The 17,575-nt window shown below is 40.6% G+C and overlaps 1 protein-coding gene across 3 annotated transcripts in view; it reads right to left on the bottom strand.

Annotated features, from left to right (window-relative positions):
• The window catches only part of sipa1l1 (signal-induced proliferation-associated 1 like 1), an 83,758-nt gene extending 66,712 nt beyond the window's left edge, over nucleotides 1-17,046 (bottom strand). For 2 of the 3 annotated variants that reach the window (XR_005072418.1, XM_037085898.1), the window contains exons 1-2: nucleotides 16,818-17,044; nucleotides 7,702-7,870 (exon numbers count right to left, since the gene is read on the bottom strand). The gene's annotated coding sequence lies outside the window, so the exon portion shown is untranslated. Of the gene's footprint in view, nucleotides 1-7,701; nucleotides 7,871-16,817 lie in introns of all 3 variants that reach the window. The other variant, XM_037085899.1, reaches the window with a different exon arrangement.
• Nucleotides 17,047-17,575: the final 529 nt, after the last annotated feature.

Here is a 17,575-nt window from a genome sequence, read left to right as displayed (position 1 = left end):
AGGCTTTTAATCCTGACATCTGAAGACAAAAGCCCAGTACTTACAGCAATTAGCACAGAGTCTTGTTCTCACTCTTGCCTTTGTTTTGCTGACACTCTCAACAATCTGAAAGCACCAGACAAAGTCCCAGGTAGCATCATTAACAAGCAAAGCCAAAAAGAATTTCTGACAGATTCTGTGGGCGGACAGCTCGCCGATCAACTTCATACGAGAGCGGTCAACTGTAAACGACTGCATAAACAAAGTTCCATGTTTTGACAGAAAGAGAGCTAGCTCTCTCGGATTAGTGGTGTGGTTCTACAATTAAAAGTCTTAGTAGATGGTAGGTAAACATAAACAGAGGTCCACTCGAATAAATTCAAGCCGAACCCATTAGATGTACAGCAATGCATACCTCATCTTTTCATATTCAAAAAGGTGGGTCTTCAGAGACTCTTCACAACCATGACATACGTTTTGTCAAATACTAACTGATTTTCTTATATTATGGATGACAAATGCACAGTTTGTACACTGTGTCAAGCTATAGTTTAATAAACCATGCATACGTCATAGACTACACAGCAGTGATCCCAAATAAACTAGTTTTTACATCAACAAAAGATCAATAAAACACAAATTATCATTCACTTGCAGTTTATTATAATTGACATTCTTCAATCTTTGCAGTCATAATGTGCAGTGATAAATATTTCCTTTCTGCCAAACTTGAAAGGAGGAGAAAGTGATTCTGGAGAAAGTTTATTGTTGAGTCAGATTACAAAGTCTAATTTCAAATAACAACTCTTTGGGTTGGTGATGCAGGGTATCATTAGCCTCCATGGATTGTGTTTAAACTCAACAAACACATAATATTTAACACAAATTTTCCCAGTTGCCCAGAACCTTAAAGTCTTCCAGGACACATGGAACAGATCCCCTGGGCAGCGCAGAAATGTAACTATGCATGGCTTCGTCTCACAAAAGGCACATGGTTGGAGACCACTGAGGGAGAAAATCTGCACTTGTATCGATTAGGCCTAAACCAGCCGAGAATCAAATGGCTGTGAGGGTGTCGGTCACAAAAAGAGGAGAAAGATTGACAAGTGCATGTTTAATGGCCGTGAGAAAAAGTGTGCAGGGGTTCCTGGGTAATCGCCGTTGTAAGGGATGGGAGTGGAGGAGGATAAGGCTGCAGACAGCAAGCCCTGTGACACTTTGACAGATGTGAGGCTTTGCACCTCCCAAAGGGGCAAAAAAGAAAAGGCTTTTGAATAAAGGGCCCACTGCTAAGCTTGCTGTGCAGTGCCCTCAGCCCTGCCGCTCACAACCAAAGAAAGGGTCAAGCCGTTGCCTGACTACAGGCATCTCGGTCTTTCCCTTGCAAAGCAAAACAATTAAGTGCGGGGGCTAGATCTTCTTGAGGTTCACCTTTCCCTCCCTCGCAGTCATACTCATCAGTTTAAAACCTTTACTGCTCTACTGGTATTTCTCTCTACCCTCTGCGTTTCCCCCCTTTACAGATTACTCTATCTTCTTTCCTCTCCCAAACTCTCTGCCTCATCTCTAACCAATCTCCTTGCCATCTAGTTCCCCGTTTCTATGTATCTCCATGTTTTTTTGTGGCCATCTCACTTTCTCGCCTGTTCTCCCTCTGTTTCCAAACTCTCATGTTTATCCCATTAATTCCAAAGCTGACAAAGAGCTGCAAGGAAGACTTTGGGCGAAGACAAACAGCGGCAGAGGCCAAGCAAAAACCTTTGCACAGAAAAACCATAAAGTGTCTGCCGATCTCCGCCATGTTCCCATCGGATTATGTCAGAGGGGCAAATAATGCGTCAAGTTGACAGACTCTGGGTGGGGGAACGCCAATAGAAGACAAATGCCTGCTGGGTGTTTTCAGGCTGTGCTTACCAGATTGATGCTACACAGTTTCGGCTATCAATCCATCACTCCAGATCTCTAGTGTAACAGATATGTGATAACCTACTGGCAATTTTAACCTTTTACATTTCATCAATGCAACAGGCACGGTAGAGATTGGTACATCAACTCAAAGCCTTTCACTGAGGATGAACATGTATACCAACAGAGCTGAACCTTATATTTTTTGTTTTGTTTTGACATTTCCTTTGGAAATAATACAACACAGATTGCTATATAAAATCAACAGATCGCAGTCAGTCGTGCTGCTGGCATTTCTGTAAATGGTTATAGTCCCTTAATGGACGATATCTGTAAAGGAGTTTGACGATTTTGTGTGGGTTTCAGCCTGAGTTTGTTCAAAACAAACTTCTATTAAATTGTATGGAGAGAACATCGGTTTGCCTGCGTGTCTAACGCTGCATCAGAGACAAAGACTTCAAGATAAAACGCAGACGCCTCTTCCTTTAATTACAGAGGTCTGAGGAGGCAACATGATGAGCTTTTAATGATAGTGACTCTGATACCAGCTTTTTTTAAATAGAGCTTGCAGGGTGATAGGCCCCTTCATGGAAGCCACCTGTAGTGTATTATTCAGTCTTTATTCAAGCTTTAAGCTTCTTGCAGTGTCTGCCAAAAGAATCACACCAGCAGGCTGAGGAAATTAACAGTAACAGTCTTCACAGAAGTTCCTGTGCACAATCACTGTGTAACACATTGCCAACATGAGAGGAAGAAAGTGTGCATTGGTACTAACTAGTGTAAGCTGTCTGTTTTACAGCACATGATGAAAGGATATTTCTCCTCGCTGCATTTCTCCACTGACAAGTGGCTGTAGTGATAAGAAAGCGCTACAGGAGGAAGCTTTAGCTGTTAAAAAAGGTTTCTAATTACTGTTGTTGGAACCCCACATTATCATTACACTCCAAGGTTTCTGACAACACAACAACTGTGCTGCCATGGCAACACAGTGCCGGAAGAGAGACGTCGGTGCTGCTGTTTCATGTTTTGCCCATTTCAAATTGCCTCTGATCCACACCCACGACATGTGATCAGTCCGTTCATTGACCTGTACTCTAATTCTGAACCTACTCTGATGAGCGCAGGTGGACACATCAGTCAGCTTGGCTGGCACCACTTCACCCATGGGCTAAACAACACAGCACAGCTGGGTTCGACTGATATTATGCAATGCGGCAGCACCACCCCCGCAGGCCCTGTTCACACTACCCCTTCTCCTCCTACTCCCCCTCCTACTGGTGCACCATTGGCTATTTGCAGGCAGAGGTGTATTGTAAGACAAGAGTGCTCCAGTGCTGACACAACCTGTGGGGATATTTGTGGAGGAATCAGCTTTGGAAAACTAAAACATTTAAGAAGACACCCATGCATAGGTAGGAATACTGACCCAGTGTAGGGCCTAACAACAATATTTGGCTTGCAGCTTACTGTGTTTTTCCCCCATAATTTTTTGCCTTGCCTGTGTGGTGCAGATCCTCCCTTCAGTTGTATTGTTGCTCTAAATTCCTAAAAATGACTGATTAGATTCCAGGGATGTATCCATCTCTGATCCCACCAGTGATTCTGCCTTTACTCCTTGGAAACAATTTTTGTTACTAAGCAATACTTGCCAAAAGTGGCATTGCACCCGTTGCCTGGCAACATTAGCTTATTGAATCTCATCCTAGGAAGCGATGAGGACCAGTGGTGCTTTGAGCTACAACCCTCTAGATACTCTTCTCATCTCAGTTACAGACTACAGTCGTGCTGTCGGGTCACCTGATATTCCATTATATCTCTACATCACTGACACTGACAAAGGCACAAACTTGATAAATATGAATCCATGGTACAGTCATATCCTCCTGATAGACTGGTTAGTGCAGACCAATGATTATTTTGTGTTCACTCCGTTCAAGCTCATTTCAACAGGAACAAAAAAAGGCAACTTATTTTACACCAGCATGTTAGCCGGGTTGAAGTGAGTCTGTATATTTCAAACTCTCCTCAACCGTGTTTGTTTTCCCCAAGTGCTTCATAAGCTGTTAAAGGGCTTCAGGCAGTCACTTCATTAAAACAACCCTGTGGGTCCTCATTGAAGATGCTTTACTTCTAAACTGGCCTGCTGTCATTAGAAAGCACCACTAGGGCAGTCAACTCCTCCCATGTGCCAGTTGCTTCCTAATGAAAAACAGCAGCTTGTTTAAGCCCACACGTCTCACATCCATAAACCACTGATCGAGCTTTCCTCCTCGCAGCTGGAGAGACCCAGAGGAGGCATTAGTTGGAAGTTGTCAGAACGCCACTGGAATGGATCAAAGTGCTATGTGGTAAAACGCCTCCGATGACCATTTAAAAGCACTCTAACGCCCAGAGAGCAGCCCGCTCAATTTGAGTGACTGGGTAACGAGGCAGCAACAGTCTGAATTTATGGTGATAGGGAGGGATGCAAAGGAAACAGGTGAGAGAAGAGTCTGCAAGGATAGCGTGCTGACAGGCAAGGTCACCACGCTGCTCCCTGAGAAGAGGTTTTTCAGCATGATTGAGGGATGCCAACAGGTAAGTGCTATGTGAGAATTAGAAAGCTGTGAACATCTGGAATTCTTCAAACACTTTTAAGACCATCAACTTAAAGTTATTTTATTAACTCTGACAAGGAGGTTATATTTTCACCTGTTCCAATTTGTTTGGCCCTTGTTTCACCTTTTCTTGAACATTGCTAGATTGCCATTTTTCATCCATTTCATGAATTTCTCAGGGAGTAATGCATGGATGCTGATGACTATTTTGATCATAAATGAAACCATTTTAGTCTTTGGACAAAAATCAGAACATGCGATGATGTATGCCATCTTTACTCAGAGTCTTTGTGATTGTAATGAAAGCATAAATTAGATTCTCTGAGAAAACATACCCCCTCTAACCTTGAGAGGGTCAGCAAGGTTAAAACTGCATTGACTACCTGACACCAGGAACAAACCTAGTTGGAGTTGGCTTCACTGCAACAACGTGCCCCAGTGTGTAGCCCAACAGATCCAATCCTGCTTTTTCAAACAATCATTAACCTGTTCAGCCTTGAGTAAATATTTTAAGAACCTCTGTAAACTAGAAGGTAAATACACACCTCAGAGATGGGGATGTGAACACACAAGCACAGTGTAGGGACGGGGGGGGCCTTGGGTAGTGTGGCATGCAGATTTCATTGTTCTTCAGCATGTTGAGCTTAGATGAAGTTGAAAACAATGAGGTCATCCCTATTGTGTACACACAGCATTCTCACACATTCCTCTGCATGCCATTGTACACTCATGGCTCAGCTAAAAGCATGATGGGATGAACCTAGTGAAAGACTGATACCAAACATTTGGTCTTTACAAAGCCATGAACCTGAAAACCATTAAACCTGAGAATGGAAACTCTACTCTGGCTTTCAAGGCCATCACCTCATATGCCAAAACACTCCCCTTCTTGGATGAGCACAGCCTGCAGAAAGGTTGCAGAGAGCACTGTGGATCATGACAGGCCACTTTCCTGTTTTGCTTTCCGCTTCCAGCACCTGCATGCCAGATGTTGTGAGCTTGGGCATTGTGGCCTCATTTTTTTTTGGTATAGACAAAATTGTCTAGCCAGACCAAACTTCCAGCCTAGTTTATGTCTGTCTGAGAAATATCACTGAAAACACAATTAACTATTCTGGTCCGAGACCCATGTGCCATCCAAGTTTCATGGAAACTATCAGTAGTTTTATGTAATCCTGCTGACAAACCAACCAACCAATAAACAAACAAACACGGGTGAAAACATAACCTCAGGAAAAACTAACTGCATAGGTAAATACTTAAGTTAGTAAATAAATACACAATTGGCACAAAATGAGGACCATATCCGTCTGCTAAATGTGTCAATGTGGAATTGACTACTATCAGCATTATCTCTGGCTTTGCATGAGTGTTTCAATCTGCAAAGCAGGAAGACTGTCAAGGGTTCAGCCAAAAGCTGCTGCTGCTTTCAGTACATCCAGATGGATTTATGTTTTTACCTTCCCTGGAACAATCAAGGACCTCCTTGGAACCCACAAACCAGGCAAGATGTCTTTTATTACAAGGATCCACCAAGGATCTTTTCTCCTTGGCACAATGAGCCTTATCTAACTTTTCTTAGTGAAATGTCATCAGTGAACATGCAGACTTTCAACCCAAACCTGCATAGTTATTACCAGTATTGTGTCAAAGTTATAAATTCTGGTGTCATGATAACCTCACATGAGCCCCCTCTCCATTCTCAACCAGAGAAGTAGCACTAGAATCAATTCTCAGCAAGCTAACAAAGGCTGAGCTCCAGCTAGAAGCATCTGTCTGACTATTTGATGCTTACTCTGTTCAAGGTTGTAGATCACTTGAGACTTAAGTCGCAAAACATTCAGTGCATGCTGTGGTAAATTAGAAGCCCATATAATGCTAGATAGTTATCCAGGCTGCAAGTCAAATGTGATCAAGCCACATCCATGTAGTCTTGCAGTTTAAACTTCATTAGTTTTTGAATGGCAACTTATTTTCTTTTACTTAATATAAAGAATTTATGGATGTGCTGATTTCTTTTGTTGTTATTTATTCCCACTTTCACGCCAGCGAAAGAAGAAATCTCCCATATAAAACATAATAAATGTTTTAAAGTTGTTCATCCCTTTATTACACAACCATTGAAAAAGCACAAATGTAATCATACAAATTCATTATAAACAGCTCCCAATACAGCCTTTTTTCACATGGAATAGATTCTTTTTTTTTTAAACTACTTCAGAAGTCTTTTAAGCCTGCTATTCAACTATCCACTCATTGAGAAGAATTTTTCAGTACTTACAGAGCCATAGAAACTAGCAGCAGGAATGCCATGAGCCAGTAGCAGATAAACGTGGCAGCACAAGACTGATGTGACAAATCAGAAAAACATCTGCCGCGATTATCAGAAAGTGTCATCTTATTTGCAGATCTCTATCAAAATGTCAGTTTTTGCAAATTAAATTGTTGCTTATTTAGTCAAAATATTTGTGGAAAAGGTTCACACAATACCTGGTCAGATCATCAATATATCACAGGGTGACTTTAATTAGGTACTTTACAGTTATCAGAATAATTTTTCACTCTTTTTTTAGTATTATATTTTTATTTATTATATATATATTTTTTTGTATTTACATTGATACCTGGTAGAGACCTGATAAGGAGAAATTTTTTTGAAGGAAAGCAGAAATAGTAACTACACAACCTTCGATAAATGTTTTAACACTGAGGCTTTCCTTAAAAAAAACTGTCTACTTATGAGCTTTAGACACATTTGACGGACACATTTTAAAGTATCATGAGTACTTAACCACATATCTGCCTGAAACTTGTGTTCCAGTAACCCCTCCCAAGCAGCTGGATTACCCGAAACATCAACATGGCCACAAAATTATCTGTTTTGGTTTTTTTGAGGCTCAGTGGGGCATTCGAGCCAGGGAAGAGAACTCAAACTGACAGTGAAATCACAGAGACTGTCAGTTACAGCACACTTAATGAATCAATTTCAAGGATGGGGAACAACTCTAAAGCCTGTTGACTTTAAAGCCAGATTTTTCCCTCTGAACCGTCTCTTCATGCCGTGGTGGATCTGCAATGTGTGGCATGACACAGAAGAACACAACATCCCTTATATCTCCTTCATCATCACATTGAAACAGGCAGCAGTTTCAAAGCTTTCTTTGAGTTTCATACACTGCATGTGGGACAGATTTCATTTGATCAAAAAAAGAAAACTTACGGCACACAGATGACAGCTTTCCCAACTTCAAGTAGTAAAAGTTTCCTTCAGATCAGAGAGGAGACTCCATCCAGCAGAGATGAACAATGACCAGGATACGACTTCCTTTAATCCGGTGCCTCTGTTTCCCCTACTTGTGTGACTGTCGTCAGAGGAGGTTTCCCTACAGCTGCATATGAGAAAGCAAATAATCTGTTAAGGAAACTGCTTGTTTCACTCTTTACACCAGCCTATTTTGCAAACTACAAACACAAACTGACACCAACTATTAAAGGACTTAAAAGAACCTCAAAACCGAAGCTCTGAGGTTGCCTGTTCATACTAATGTTATATGAATATATTAATTAGTAATTCAAGAGGACAATCTTATTTTTGGTGCGCTCTTCTTCATTTTCATTCATATGAATGATGGCAATAAAGACTATCTGGTCAGCTCGGAACCACAGAAGTAGGAATACCTAGTTACAAAAGCAAAAATGCAATACGAAGCTTATGTGGGAATTCAATCATCAAAATTTTTCAAAAGTTGATTCTTGTGAGCGTCATAAAGGGACCATCATTTTCTTATGCAATCCTGATTGCATAAAGATACATTTAATCTTGAATCTTGTGTACAGATAATGCAGAAGGCAGAATGTTAATTTCCCAAACTGAACTGTGTGCATTACGTAATATAACTGACCGTGAGTAATGCAGGCATCAAACTGAGTGGACTCTCATGACACCAGAATGCTTGGATGCCAACACAGTCTCATGAGGATGGTTCGAATGTTCCAGGGATATGGGCGATATAAAGTAGCCATGTTCCCTGCTAATTATATTGTTCTGGACAAAATATAAGCCAGTGCAAAATTATAGTAGAGTTTCTTTTTTTCATTTTGTTTGTTTGTTTCATTGCAACCCACAGAACTCAATTTACATGCAGAGCAGATATACTAGCACGAAGCACACACTAATACTCAAATATATGTTGCAAGTAAACAAGATGTCTAGTTGGCCTTCACTTCAATTACTTCAGCTCAAGGGCCAAAAGTCAACAGAAAAAAGAAACAAATAAAAAAAAAAAAAAAGCAGGGCATTTAGGGCTCGAATCATTATTCATCTCCAGCAACAAAACAAATCCTGTTTGAATGGTGCTTTGATGGCTAAAACTTCCAATCAAACAGCTTCCTCAGGTAAAACCTGTCACATAATAAAAGTCATTTAATCCCTTAATAAATTGTCCTTTGCAGAAGTCTAAAATCTTTCTTTATTATCTTTCATCGCATTATTTTTCACTAACTACTACATGGTGGACTATTTAAAATTGTGGTTAAAATGTATGCAGACTGTTGCTGCCAAGCATTTTCTTATTCTTCCAAATATGCCATAACTTTGGCTATTCACTGACATACATACTCAAGATATGATGTGAAATTGTTAACTCCTCCACAACACACAGGACTGTCCCTACGAAACACCCAGGGCCATTTTGTATACCACCTAGGGTGAATGAATGTACAGTAAAATCAATGTGGAGAGAATAAAAACAAAATTGCATATTTTATTGAAAAATATAGAAACGTTTTAGTAGAGGGAAAACCCCCAATCAAATAGATGCACCTAAGCCTTCCACCGCTTAGGGAAACCACTGACACATTTGGTTGAAATGTTGAATATTCTAAAGGCCATTTGAACTCAGTCCTTCAAGGATACTACAGTAAAGACTTAAGATTTTTGGTCATGTTTGTCTTGTAGAGCTCTGGGTACAGCCTATCTTGTGTCAAACTAGGTTGAGCAACCCAGAATGACTACAGCGAGTTTGGTAATGGGTAGAGGATCATTTGTGCATTAGATTTGATGGTGTATTATGTTCTGTCACAATACATGAATGTCTTTCAGGTTGGTGTTCACTCTCAGGAATATTGGAACAATATGTTCTGGCTGACTACATGTGGGGTAACAAATCTGGATTCTAACAAGTCTTGTTAACCAGAGCAACATAACTTAATAGCAAATTATCTTAATAGCAAATACAAAATCTATCAAGCACAAGTTCAGTTCCAATTCTTAGAACACAACGCAAATAAATTTAATACAGTATTGAAAAAATAATTAAGGTTTGATATAACACTAGAAACATTAACCCTGAAACAGGAATTTCATCATCTTTGTCACATAAACTTCAATTTTGCACAATGTGTGACTCAAGGCAAGTTTCTTAACATACCATTATAATACTTAGCTCAGGAAGTCTAGATGGAAGTTTGGATGGGGCTGCTGCCGATCCTCATACATTTGTTTATCTAGAGCCAGATTTTTGGTAAACCAGTACTTGTTCATCATAGTGTGTTTATAGCTGTTCTGAACAGCTTCACTCGAAGGCAGGGTGGAAAGCTTGCTGTCATAGATAAGAGGTTGACACTTCTCACGTTCTTTGTTTCTTTCAACAAAGTAGGTGGTTGGGTTTCAGTTTATTTAGTCCTTCAAACTGTCTACATTTCATGAAGATTACCTACTTGGGAAACAAAAAGGAAAATACTGTGTCTTTGCCCATGATCATATCAAGTCAAGTTCATATCACATCTTGCTACCAGAAAGATGCGAGTATTGATTAGCCTAAAACAACACACAAAAAAACTGAACCACTCTCAAAATATTTTGGTCACACAAGTGGCATGAGTCCTACAAATGTGGGCTATCAGCAACATCAAAATATTCAAAATATTTAGAAACAAGCATACTAACGATGTCTGATTTTGAAACTCGCATGTGATTTTGGGTGATTTCAATTAATTCAAGGATGGAGAATGAGCTGATGTTACCAAATATTAATTCTAGTTAGACTCAAGTTGTGCAATAAATTCAATCTGGTAACAGGATGATAACAATCAAATTCAAATCACATTGTGAGTGTTGGAATAGCTATGTAATTTCCTATCAAACAGCTTGCATAAATTTCAGGTTGCAGCTTCACTCACACTAATTTTCCCAAAATGGCACAGGAGAGACAGCAGCAATTGAGAAATCCAGCAAGGTCAGAAAAGCACTTCTATCACTAATACCAGCCCAGGCAGCCAACAGTAGTGACATCCTTTTAGTCATCCAGCAAGACAGAAATTTGAGAGCTGTCTACTTGGAAACAGATGGCAAGGCAGTTGGTGGGAATTTCAGCAATGCTCCCATACATGCTTGGGGATAAGACTTACAATTCATTTGCACAGTTGCATTTTTGCAACGTCATCACTGAGTTAAAGAAAGGAAGAGTTGATGAGATCCTGAGAAAGTTATCCATTTCACACACACAAACCCATTTCTGATGCAGATTACTGAACAAATGCTCAACCTGCACTTAACATTTCAAATCATACAGCTTCCCATTCTTCTTCGATTCATACAAACTATTTGTAACACATCACATCTAAATCTCAGGACCACTCTTAACTTGAAAATACTATATACTCATCGCAGGCACAGGGGAATCGCTTCATGGAACTTTTCTTCTATAAAGTTAATTCAACAACATTCACATTAGGGCTGCAACAAACAGTCACTTTCATTATCGATTAAATTGTGGATTTCATTCAGAAATATGGTTAGATGTGAAAATACTCCAACTATGTATTGCACAGTTTGCTGCAAGTTTGAGATCTAGGTTGTTTGATAATCACGCATATATAAAACAATTTGTATAGGGGAAAATAAAAACCAACTGATCGATTTCTTGCTCATTCTCCCAAACAGACAAGTAGAAAAGACCTTAACATTGTAACCTGTGGAAACAGTTGACAAATTACTTTTGATCGACTAATTCATTAATCAACAAATTGTTACACCTTTACCTAGAGCAGACTCACAAAACCAGATGTAATATGTATTATCTCAAACAGTGGTTTTATTCTGGGTCAATGCATCCATCTCAAAAGGGGCCTAGGGAGGCCACGTGGAAGAAAAAAAAGAAATAGGGTGAGATCCTCCACTAGATGTTCTTCCTGCCGCAGTATTGCGATCGATCAGTTACATTCATAAATCTAAAAGGTTTTGGGTTTACATTCAACACAATTCAGTTAGCCTAGATCAAAAATTAAACTTCTGAAGGTTCAACTCAACTTAAGCATTGTCATGAATTAAACCACTTATAATTACAATTTGGAACAATAACTTTTACAGTTGAGGTGTAAGATTGATGTCATCCAAAACATCACATACAAAGTATAGTCTCTCCATCTTTATGTTAAATTTTAGGTTTCAGCATTTGGCTTGTGCTGCTGTACTGTTTAAAATGATGATTCTTAGCTAATGCTGACAGCATTTAAGCTTTGTTCTCATAATAGACCGTTCTCTCTCTCTCGTTCTCTCACTCTCAGGACTCTCCATCTGTACAGTATGTTCCTTCTGTTTACTTCTGCATGGATTAGCCTGCCTTGTCATTGTTTCATGATGTTTGTATAGATTTGTTTTTGCTCATCTGTCACAACCGAAATCTGAGCATTTTTTTATAATCCACGCTGCTTTCATGGGTTATAATCCACCCTAACAGCCCTAATTAAGAAGTTATTTCACCAGACAGAGAGAGAGAAAATGAGAGGAGAGGAGGAGGAGAGAAGGGATCCAACATGCGTGGAAAATTTAGCTTTTAATTCCCCTCACCTGAGGTGGAATGGCTAAAATTAACCACTTCTTCTTGTGCCCTCTCTATCCTTCTCTGGTTGTCATGAAAGGCCCCAAAATAGCAGAATGAAAGCCTCAACAGGGTCTCTGATTTATCCTCTGCAAAAAGACCACAGATCAAAAGCGATACGCAATTTCAAATATCAGAGAAAACACCGCAAGGGCTGTTTGTTAAGTGAAAACAAATACGCTGGCTTCCACCTCAGATGTGTCAGAGCACACAGACCTATGCTTCTAACAATGCTGCCCTTCAGTCTTCAGGGATAAAATATTTAAAAATACCTTCTGGATTTTGAAATCTTAGAAAAATAGCCAGACACGCTCAGCTATCCATTGAATTAACAAAAGGGTCACAAGTTCATCGAACAGTATTATCATTCAAGACAGCTGGCTGAGAATCCATTAGTGGTGTTAATTTCTTTATATGGTCGTGCTCTCCGACTCCATATGCTGAGTTTGTTTTCATATTCAAGGTGCAACCAAACTGAGAATTAGAAGGGTATGTCTTATTAAAGGATAAATTCATCCAAAAATTAAAGTTGAGACATTATCAATTTACCTCTATGCACGTGGTCAAGTCCACAAAACCTTTCAGCATTCTCCTTAACAACTAGTAGAAGTAGATGGGAATTGGTTTTAATAGTTGAAAAAACAGCCAGACTAAACATAAAATGGCTCAATACAGTCTGTCTGGGGTAATCCATGTCTCATGAAGTCCAGAGAATCAATCTAATTTGACAAAATATTATTTACACCATTTTTAAAAATAAAAATGTTTACACTACCTGCCAAGCAAAACACATTAGTGCCCACCCTGTCTGAAGTGGATGTAAAGACTCTGCTGCGTCACAATGGTGTAAATTATGTCTTTTCAAATCAATTGGGGATCTTGGGGGTTCCACAGCCTCAGAATACACCGGACAACCTGTATGGAGCCCTTCAATGTATATTGTTTACCTTTTAAAACAAGTCCCCATCCATTTTAGTTTGTTAAGATAAATGCTGCAAAGCTGTCTCGCTATGACGCTCCAGAGATGTTTGGTGGACAACTAAACTTAAACTGAATTTAAGTGACAGTGAGAAGATAATGACTGAAATTTTTGGGAGAACTTATCCTTTAACAATAAGCTATTTCTTATGACAACTAAACAATAAAGAAATAAATTGTCAATTGAGGTTGAATTCATTTTTTTATTTTTTATTTTTTTTGTCTGCCAGTGAGCCAGCACCTCTCTGGAACAAGTGTGCATTTTTACTCAATTATTTATAATCTTATTGTTTTCAACATTAGCCTTTACTACAAGCAATCCTCAACATGAGGTTTTGAATAACACATGAGCAATGAGTCAGTCAGCAAACTATTCTATAGACCACACAATTAATCAATTATTCAAGAAAATAATGGACGGATTAATGAAACAATAAAAATAATCAAGCTTCATCAAACCTTTCCTTTGTGTATTCTGTCTACTGTCAGACCTGATGAAAATATATCTTATTTACAGAGTGAATTATAGGTAGCTTACAATGAGCAGTGCTAATTAGCTAGCATTCTGTATGTTCCTGGAGCCATCCTGGGGTGATCCTGATGTTACAATTAGTTGTCAGTGATGCATATAGAACACTTTTAAAATAGGTGTTTTGTTCAGGTTAAGGACGAAAATCTGTATTAGTATGCAGTATTTGAGTGAGAAGACCACCTTTACATTCACTGTGCAGGAAAAACCCTGTTTTACCAGGGCCTAGCAGTTTTATTAAATCATTCTGCCTTGCAGTGTGATCTATTCACTGTTAACAAGTATTTATTGCTCTGGTATTTCTCAAGAGACAGCCCACCCCAAGACCTTAAACAGAGGAAACTCACATTCCAATCTCCAGCATGCAGGGAGACAAGGGAGGGAAACAGAAACACTGAGAAAAGGAGAAATGAAGTCAAGGGAGCGGGAGGGGGAACAGGAGAAAGAGAGAAGGAGAGATAAGGTGAGGGACGTAGACAGAAATGATGAGAATGTCAGAGTCCTGGCAGGCTTTCGACAACAGGAAGGAAGCAAGACAAGAGGAAGAAGCACCATCAGGGATGGGAGAAGTGAATCGTGGGAGGTGGAGAGTAAAGAACTAGTGACAGAAGTGAGAAAGAAGGCGAGGACGAGGCAGAGATGCAGAAAGTAGCCTGGTACGGAAGGGGGGGGGGACATGGTAAGGCTAGTGTGGGAGGTCCTAAACAGGTAAGATCCTATTTTCAGCGCTGTCAGTGCTATGTGTTGCATGTAGACAGAGAAAATGCAAGCTGGCCTGCAATGAGATTAATATGTCCTCTTTTTCCTGACTTTGCTTTAGCCAGATTTCTCTCTCGTGCGCACTGCCAAAAACATTGCCTGTTCCAGATATGCCGAGACTACACATTACAGAATTTTTGGAAGAGTGACCACATCCCAGTCACAGTGCATCTGATATGAATTTAAACCTTAAGATTTCACTTGCTAGCACCAACTTACACGCTAGGAAAATCTTCCATTGAAACTCCCAGTAAGAGCCCCTGCAGTACGGAAAATGTTGAGGCCCTTTCGAAAAAACAACTTCTTAGCCAACTCCAGTTGCTTAATCCAGGAACACCTGGAGAGATGTTTCAACTGTTCTACACCCTGAAACCCCTTTGATAATGTTTTAGCTGCCCATCAGCAACCCTGACATTTTTCCTCTCTCATGCCTCCAATTTAATTCAGCAGCTAAATGTGTTGCAGAACATGTTCGCTTCCACCTACACACTCAATTTCAATAGCCTACTTAATATTGTAAATGCAACACAGCCTCCAGATCTGCTCAGCCTTGGCATTCACAAGCACTGACATAAGGGGGGGCTGATGATATGAAATGTTCAACTGCCATCACATGAGGCACATTTGGGGGGCTTTGACATGGCGAATGAGGCAGTTAAAGCAAGGTGGCAAAGCAGCTGAAATGCTGTCTCGGGGTAGGGAATATATCTCTAATGCTGCTGTTGTGTTTCAAGTTGAGAATTTGACCAAGCCCCGGCCAACTGATGAATGGAGATGAGATTTCTTTGACGTGTCCATTTAGGACTTGTCAAAGGAGGAAGCAGTGTGTGTGTGTGTGTGTGTGTGTGTGTGTGTGTGTGTGTGTGTGTGTGTGTAAGCCCCCTGCAGGGCTGAAGCTGGTAGCCTGAGGACAGACTCAACAGGTTGAGATGGCAGCAATAACAGAAGACAGAGCAGCTACAGGGAGTCCACTTACAATAAAAATCCCTCTCAGGGTGTCATTAGGGCAGAGGAGAGCTCGGACACAAGCTCACAAACTTGCACTAAGAAAACTTGTATTAGTGTCATGGCTTACTTGTCTCAATTTAGCTCAAACTAAATAAAGTTTGAGGTACAATTGTTTCTATGATTAATGCCTTTGTAGCACCTTCATCACTTTAGTGTAGCAGTGTTACATCACTACCCAAATCACTACACAGACGGCCATTTTGATTAATGAGACTGGTATTGACAAGAGCACTGCGAGAAATTATGCTTTAACTTCATATTAGATTTCCCTGCTGCATGTTCCCAAGTATGCACTGTTTTCTCCAGTCATCTATTTTGCATAATCAATAGCATCTGAATGACCTAGAAGCCTGTTTTTTTAAAAGAAACCATTCGTAAACTTTCCCTGAAGAAGCCGATACACGGTCGCACCTCTATGAAGGATTTTTCTCTGGATCCACACCTCACGGAGCTGCAAACGTCCAAACAACCCACACACATACACGCACACACACACACACACACACACACACACGACAGCAACGCATGCATGGCAACACATTGCATTGCAACACTCACGACTGTGCATTAAAGAGCTGCCTCACCAGAAGCGTAACAACATATTCTCTGATGTGAATATGGCTTTGTGACCGATCCACCAAGCAAACGATGGACAGCGAGGTGGAGGATGACAGGAAACCAGACCGCAGCTAGCCATCCCAATTACACAGCAGTCATCCAAACAACAATTACCTTTATCTGATTGTCATTTTGCCTTGTTTCCTGTTTCTTTAGGAGACATGGTGAATCGTTGTAATTTTAAACGGTCGTCTGTCTCATTGGAGGCGAAATGTTGAGCAAGAGCAAATGTTTAGTCAGCTACCATGTCATAAGGAGAGAAAGAGCTAACTAAATCATATATTAGCTTAAACTGAAGGCGGTGTACGAGCTGCGGCACGCCACACGGCGATGTCATCAACATTATCCGACAGCTAGCTAAACTTTTTTTAGTGCAGTTTGCCTCTCCGAAGCGCTACCTGGGAATACGTGAACGTATCGCATGAAGGTCTGACAAGAAAAAAAAGCTGAAAAGCACACGTAACGAATAAGGCAACAACTCGGCGGTTGTTCGCCCCCAAAAAACTAACGGTGTTGTGTCGCCTGTATCAACGGGCAGACGAGCAGAGGAGAGAGCGCACTCACCTTTATCAGCGTCCACCTTGTCGGCGTTTCTCCGGAGGGAAAATAACGCTCTCGCTGGTCAGTCACCGGCGTTCAAAGACAGTCAAAGATTCAACGCAGCGGCTGTGAAGACTTCGGAGCAGAAAACCTCTGGAGCTCCTCACCTTTGAGGCTGTTGTGGTCCACGCACTCTGCCTGCCTGCCTGCCGACCGACCGACCGCCTATCGGTCCGTTCAAATCAGAAGTTCATCCAAAGTTGCAGCGTCTTGCTCCGCCTCGCGACGGCGATGAGGTCACCGCCTCGCTACGCTCTACTCTCGCGATACCAAGCTCGAGGGCTCGTTCTGTCAGATTAGACGACTGCGCAGTCTCGCGATATGACAGGGGAGCGGAATGAAAAGAGCGGACTGGTGAAAGGATGGGAGAGAGAGGGAAAGCGTTGCTCTGGCAACAGAATCGGACTGGCTGCTCGGCGATGGCTTTTCTCTTCCAAGCAACTGGTGTTTGTGCTGCAGGTTTGTGTGTTTGTGTTGAGGAAGACTTACATAATCGAGGCTATCTGTTACAGTCTGCATCCAGGTGTAGCAAAACGAGACTCGGGATTCCATTTGTAACTTTCTCAGAGAGAGATTCACTGATGTGTTTATTCTGTGTGTTTCAGCCATAAAGTCATAATCATTCAAGTTCATAAAGTGGCTAAAAGGTGATTTGAAATGTAATAAATAAGGTATTTAAAATAGTAAGAAATGTCTCTAATGGTCACTTTAAAATGTTTTGC

Source organism: Acanthopagrus latus, chromosome 22 (genome assembly GCF_904848185.1).
Source record: "Acanthopagrus latus isolate v.2019 chromosome 22, fAcaLat1.1, whole genome shotgun sequence".
In the NCBI taxonomy this organism is placed as follows: domain Eukaryota; kingdom Metazoa; phylum Chordata; class Actinopteri; order Spariformes; family Sparidae; genus Acanthopagrus; species Acanthopagrus latus.
Note: the sequence above shows the minus strand (reverse complement) of the source record. Positions and strands in the feature narration are given on the sequence as shown.